Raw genomic sequence first — 7,472 nt, forward strand, 5'->3', positions numbered from 1 at the left:
AGAAAACTAATACAGAAAGTAGCTAAAATTATTGAAATAGAAATTTTAAAATGGTACAAAGTCTTTAAAAAAACCCTGAAAATTGGCTGATAGAATAGATAAGTCCCTTGAGTATTTAATTAAGGAAAAAAGAGATAGTACAAATAAGAAATCCAGAAATCCTATTGCAGAGAAGCTACCTCAGAAATAAAAGCAGCACAGTAAGTAAGAATATGAGAAGATGTTTAGTTTAGCATTTCTGTAGTGATAAAAACTGGAAACAAATGCCTAAAGAAAATAGAGAAATTAAAATTAGAGTACCTTCACATCATGAAATATCATATAATCATTAGGAGGAATGAAATCAATTGACTTGTGGGGACTGCCACAAAGTATTATTGAAGAAAAAAAATAAGAAACAGAGATATGCATACTATGACAACTATTTTTGTGAAGTAAGCAATAACAAAATTCCACTATTTATCTGACAATTTATGAATATCTATGTATATACATATGTGTATAAATATGCTTCTATGTGGCTATATGTATATGAAAAGTACAGAAGGGTACACCTTGGTGTTTATGTGAGTATAAGGATGGAGAGTAGGTAAGGGTGAGTGGAGTGGGGATGAAGGTGGGAGACAGTAGCACATAAAAAAAAGATAGGCTATGTAAAAAGGGTTCATCTTGTAAAATAGAATCCTATTTATGGAAAAGGATGTATATATGTGTGTATATATAAAAATAAATTTTTAAGGAAATTAAATTAAAGCAAACAAATACTTTTAAGTAAACCCCAAATACCATATAATTTTATCTTATTGAAATATTTCAGTAAGAATCCCCATATATTTTTATGTGTGCATTGGTATTATGAACCAGGAAAAAGGAAAGAGCTGGAAGGATGCTCACTGGGTTGCTAGTATTGGTCCCCTCAGGGGGTGGAAGTGGAGCAGTGGGGGGCAGGAGGGATATAATTAGCCTTGCCTGTATATATTTTTGAACTATGTTGCTTCACTTGTTGCTCCACTCATGGAAAAACTGGCTATTCAGTCCTTTGGTAGGCCTTAGAATTGGAAGAACCTTTAGCAATATCTGCCATCTTTTCTCTCTACTCAAGGGAGCATGCTTGAGCAGTTGTAAACATAAAATTGTTAAATAGCAAACTGTTAGTGAGGAAACAAATGCATGACTTTTTACCAAACTTGTTAAAGTTAAGATAATATTTAACAGTCAAAGGCACCACAAAGCAGTAGGGGTAAGAGCTTATGAATTCTGAGGTGAAGAATTTTATATGCATTACTCCATATCCTAAAGAAACAAATCTAAATTTTGAAAATATTTTGTATGAAATGCTTTCAAGTAGATTTATTTATTCTCCAGTTTTTGGACATACAAATTGTTTTCCAAATAATAATGTAATAAGTTTTTTGTGTGCTATTATTAAAAGTGATATTTAGAAAGATGATAGGCAAACCTTTTTTCAGGAATAAAGGTTAAAAAACAAAGAATGATAGGTGTGAAAATACCCTCCCCCCCCAAAAAAAAGACCTATGCATAGAAAGACAGAAAGGAAATACAGTGCACCAGAACACTAACACTGGTTGTTCTTCAAAAGCAGTGTTACACGTATTTACAAACAGTTCTATTATTCTCTGTTTTGTCAAACTTTCTGTAATGAGTTTATACTATTTCATAATGCAAAGTAAAACCAATAAACTTAAAAAAGAAACCAATACACTTAAAAAATTCAAGTGTAAAACTTAATTTTGACAAAAAAGCATTTATAAGCATACTGTTGAGGGTTTTTTTTATAGTGTTCTTTCATCATTTCTGGTATTACATAGATATGTGCAATATTAAGGGCAGAATTATACATAATATGATTAGGTGGGCCAAAAAAACACTCTGCATTCAAAAACAGAACTATATAACACATTGTAGACAGGAAAATATGAGAATGTTCTGAAATTAGCATTTTGGATCCACTATCAGGAAAATACCAGCTTGGCATGAGGGATTGAAGAAAGGGGAAAAACAAAAAAGATATGCTATTTCATTACTAATATGACAAAAGCAGAAACATTACCAGACCAGGCCTAGAATAGTTAAACTTCCTCTTTCATTTATTCAGTTAACTTCATTCATTCATTTTCACTTATTCATTCATACAAATATTCATTCATTTATATATTACATACTAAGATAGGCAAGTTAACCTCTCTGAATGGCAGTTTCTTCATGTGTTAAATGGGGACAATTTGTAGGTACTACTTACCTTCCTTACAGGGTACTTCTGAAAGAAAGGAAAAATGAATGTGAAGTTCCTAGCACCCAATAGATACTCAAAAAATAGAACCTGTTGTTGTTATTATCAATTTTATTAGTGCTAACTGCTAAAATTAGTGCTAATTTTATCAGTGCTAACCACTCTTGGCAAAGGGTTTCACAATTATTCCAGTGAGGAGGAATTGACACCACAGTGTGTTAGATGCTACTTAAAATTAATGGTGTAGAAAACTGTGTGTGTTTTATCTCACAAAATAGATTCAGTATTTCTCTACAAATTTTAAACTAATTTTTATTGTCTATGCTAAGTCCTCAGTTGAAAGATGTCTTTTGGTCCCTGAGTCAGGGTGGCCTAACCTGTACTTTCACTAGCTCTGCCACTGAGATAGGCTACACCCCTTTCCTAGTAGCTGAAAGGCTTCTTGCTGGTAGGTGAGTCCCCCCTTACCTATATGTGAGGTGATGACATGGACCCTCAAATCCTTCCAGAGTCTGCTGCTAGCCTTCCTGGTAGAAACTGCTAGATATAAGTTTTTCTGTGAGCACCTGGCAACAGTAACCATGTATCCCAGTGGCAAATGCATCTCATGGCCACTTGGAATAGCAACAAGAATCTCCAGATGGAAGGTTGCTACAAATGAGATTTTATATAGTTAAAAGAACATTTGGAAGTCTGGGGATATACATGTACTTTATGTAAATCTAAAATTCAATTTAGACAAACACCATGGCCTTCTGGCACCCGATAAAGGAAGGCAACCGAGATGCTTATTCCCATCAGGTGGTAACTCATTAGCCGGAGTAGTCTAACCTTTCAGTGGTCGTGGTGAGGGTTCCATGAGAAAATGCATGCAAAATGCCTAGCATAGTCAGCAGTCAATAATGGTAAACTATTATTTCTGTTGTCAACATCCTAATCATCATTATCGTGACCCGTGGTGATTACCTGAGGGCTCAACTAAGCCTAAGTCTAGTCAATTGCAGAATGAATTTAGTGCAAGGGAGACTGCTTTACTGTTATAAAATCTGGCTTAGGGAACACAGGGGTTGTGACATATAGAGGTATACTGTTTTTTCCTCCTGACTCTATCAGATGGCTGTTCGTTTTCTGTCCTAGAAATCAGTATTTCAGAACACCTTTTTTTCAATGCCCATTCCCCTTTTATGCTGGGATACACAGTATGTAATACTCCCATTGAACTTACCCAGATTTGATTAAAACCAGCAAATTGTGGTGAAGCAAAACACCATAGAAATTCACGAATGCCACAATTATATATAGTTCAGTTTGGGACTCTCTCTGAAGCAGAGCCTGGGACAAGGACTTGGGTGCAGGTAGTTTATTTGGGAGGTGATCCTACAAAGCAGGAGTGAAGGACTAGGGAGAGTGAGGCAGGAAAGGAGGAAAAACTACATCAGGGTGCATTGTAGAGGTTGTCACATTAAGCAAGGGGGGCTAGATTCTCCCAGGACCTCTGACAAGCATCTATCTGAAAGACTGGCTCCAGTCACACATTGTCAAAGACTGTCCAAAGCTTTACTGCTCTGAAATTCTGTGCTTGTGCTTGTACATTGTGAGGTAGAATTCAGAAAAGGTCATGAAGTAAAACAAAAACAAAATCAAAACAAATAAATCAGGGGTGTATGTGGGGGGGGGACTTCTAGAAAGGTGGCGTAAAGACCTCCAAAAATCTGCTCTTCCATATAAGCAATAAGAACTGTAAAAATCATTTTTTTCAGAACTATGGAGATTAATTAAAGGCTTGCAACAATTCAAGGAGTGCTTAGTCAAGAAAAACAGCTGAATCTCAGTAAGAAGAGCAAGATTCGTTAGGACTTGTTAAGACTACCAAAATGCCCTAACTCCACCCCACTCTCATAGCTCGGTGAGGTATTGTCAATCCGTAACCTTGAAACTGTGGTAGCTGTGAAAACAGCAGCGTATAGCAGCTGCTGCAGGGTGTAGAGCAGGTTTGGAGCTCCTCAAAAGCCTACCCCCAGAGAGGTATCACTATTTGACCTGTCAGTTCACTCAAAATCTTTATTCCCAGGGCTTGTCTTTGTTTGACCTGACCCAGAGTTTGCTCTGTGCAAACAGCCCTTCTCACAGTGAATTTATCGATAATAAGCAAGAGGCAATTGTTTAACATTGCATTACCTGAAGTGCCATTTGATGTTGGAGCTACTAAGAGGCTGACTACAAAACTTAAGAGGAAAACTAGTGAATTAGATGTCTATAGGGGGTTTTGAAAAGCTCCGCTATGTTCCTACAAATCTAGAAGGCCACATACATTCACAGGGCTGTGTACATGCTTAGGAAAGGCCTGGAAGATCCTAAGTTCTCAACCTTTGGTTGATCTTAAGGCTCTGTGTTAGCAGGAAGTGAAGGCAATGGCCTGCTGGCATATGCCCAATATACACACAGATCCCATAGGGAAAACTTGGGCGTTTCATTGGTGGAAAGCATTTAAGGAAATATCTGTCCAATTATTAGTTGACCACTAAGCTAACCAAGCAGAGACTCCAATGGCATAGGACAAAGAATATAGACTTTACAGAATTAGTCCAGGAAAGTCACTAAATATTCAATAGGAATGAAAACAAGAACAACCCCTGGGAAAAGAGAGGAATCTGATTTCCATAGTTGTCACATTATATTATTTAAAATATTCAGTTTTCAACAAAAAGCTTTAAGATACACAAAGAAACAGAAAGGTATGGCCAATACATGGGAAAAAAAGCAGTCAATAGAAACTGCGCCTCAGGAAGCCCAGATTTTATAGTCACTATACAAAAACTTCAAATTAGCTATTATAAATATGTTCAAAGAGCTAAAGGAAACCATGTCTAAAGAATTAAAAGAAAGTGTGAGAATAATGGCTCACCAAATGCAGAATATCTATAAAGAGTCATAGGCTGGGCACAATGTCTCATGCCTGCAATCCCAGCACTTTTTGAGGCCAAGGCAAGAGGATTGCTTGAGGCCTGGGCGACAGAGTGAGATCCTGTCTCTCTCTCACTCTAAAAAAAAAAAAACAATCATAAATTACAAAGAAAAGAACCAAATACAAATTTAGAATTTGGAAAGTTACTATAGACTAAATGTTTATGTCCTCCCAATTCATATGTTGAAACTTAATCTGCAATGTGATGGTATTTGGAGGTGGGGCATTTGGGAAGTGATTATGTCATGAGGACAGAGCCCTCAGAAAATAGATTAGTCTCTCATTCCTTTCATCATGTGAGGACACAGTGGGAAATCAGCAGCCAGCAATCCGGAAGAGGGCCCACAGCAGAACTTGACCCTACTGGCAACCTGATCTTGGATTTCCAGCTTCCAGAACTATGAGAAATAATTTTCTGTTGTTTATAAGCTACCCAATTTATACTACTTTGTAATAGCAGTCTGAACTGATTAAGACAAAAGTACAACAGATCAAATGAAAAATTCACTGGAGGAGAACAACAGCAACTTTGACTTAGCAGAAGAAATGGCAGGAGAAAGAATCAGTGAATGTGAAAGCAGGTCAGTTGAGATTTTCCAGTTTGTGGATCAGAAAGAAAAGAAAATAAAGAGGATGAACACAGCCTCAGAGACCTGTGTGCATCAAGCATACCAAATACAGATAATCACATAATCAGAATCCAAGAAGGAGAAGAGAAAGAGAAAGGGATAGAATATTTGAAGAAATAGTGATTAAAAACATCCCAAATTTGATAAAAAGAACACTAATCTACATATACAAGAATCTCAACAAACTCCAAGAAGGATAAACTCAAAAAGATTGACACCTGGACACATTCTTCATAGTCAGACTTTTGAAAGCCAAAGCCAAAGAGACTATTAAAAGAAGCAAGAAAAAAAGCAACTCATCATGTACATAACAGCATCATTCATAATTGTCAAGTGGAAACAAAGGCCCATTAATAGATAAATGAATAAACAAAATGTGGCACATTTATATAAAAGAATATCGTTTGGCCATAAAAAGGAATGAAGTTCTGATACATGTTACAACATGGGTGAACCTTGGAAACTATGCTAAGTGAAAGAATCCAGTCATAAAATACCATGTATTATATGGTATCATTTATATGAAATGTCCAGAATAGGCAAATTCATGGAGACAGAAAGTAGATTAGTGGTTGCAAGGACTGGGAGGAGGAAGAAATGGAAATTGACCACTAATGGATATGGGGTTTCCTTTTTGAGGTGATGAAAATGCTCTGGTATTAGATAGTGGTGCTTGATGCACAATATTAAGAATATACTAAAAACCATTGAATTGAACATTTTAAAAGGGTGAACTTTATGGAATGTGAATTTTATTTAAATAAAGCTATTATTTAAAAAATCAAACAAACCACTTGGTGAGTGCTTGGGGTGGGATACTGCCAGTTGAAGACAAATTTGAGCTCCCATGAAACTTCCCTACCATGGCTGAAATCAGAGGTGAATTCAGATGATGTGATGTCTGGCACCAAAGAAATATGCTACAATAGCCTGTGAATAGGTCAAATAAGCTACAGGTTATGTGCTATTTCTGGAGTTTTAGGGGTGAATTTGTACTTTGCTATCCCATTCAAGCAAATGCAAGGGAAAATGAATGAATGGAAGTGGTACAATTTATACTGATTACTTTGAATCTTCTATAATTAATTTTTAAATACAATTCTAAATTTTATATTCTAAATACAATTCTAAACTGTAATACTTTAAAAAAAATCATTAATAAATTTTTTTTCTTTGTAACACATCTCACACCAGGTAGTAACCTTGCCCTGTGTGGTGAGAGCCTGGTAGAGAGCCACTGCTTAAGAGATCATCTATTTCAGTGGATCTCAGAGTTTGGTAAGCACAAGAGTTACTTGAGAAGCTATTAAAATTTTGACGTTGGATCTCTCCTACTCTCTAAACTCCCTCCTCGCTCCCCCACCAAAGAGTGTGATTCAGTAGGACAGGGGAGGGGCTCAGGCATCTGTATCACCTGAAAGCAGCCCAGGTGATTCTGATGCAGGGAGTCTGTGGTCCCAGGTGAGAAACAACTGATCTTGTCCAACTTACTAGTCTTAGATGATATAATCAAGACACAGAGTGGGCAAATGACCTATCGAAAGTCACACGATAGAGGGAGAAATACAGAGTGGGAATTTAAATTCAGGTTGTATCACCTGCAGTTTCGTTCTCTTTCCATTATATC

This window comes from Microcebus murinus, chromosome 8, assembly GCF_040939455.1.
Source record: "Microcebus murinus isolate Inina chromosome 8, M.murinus_Inina_mat1.0, whole genome shotgun sequence".
In the NCBI taxonomy this organism is placed as follows: Eukaryota; Metazoa; Chordata; class Mammalia; order Primates; family Cheirogaleidae; genus Microcebus; species Microcebus murinus.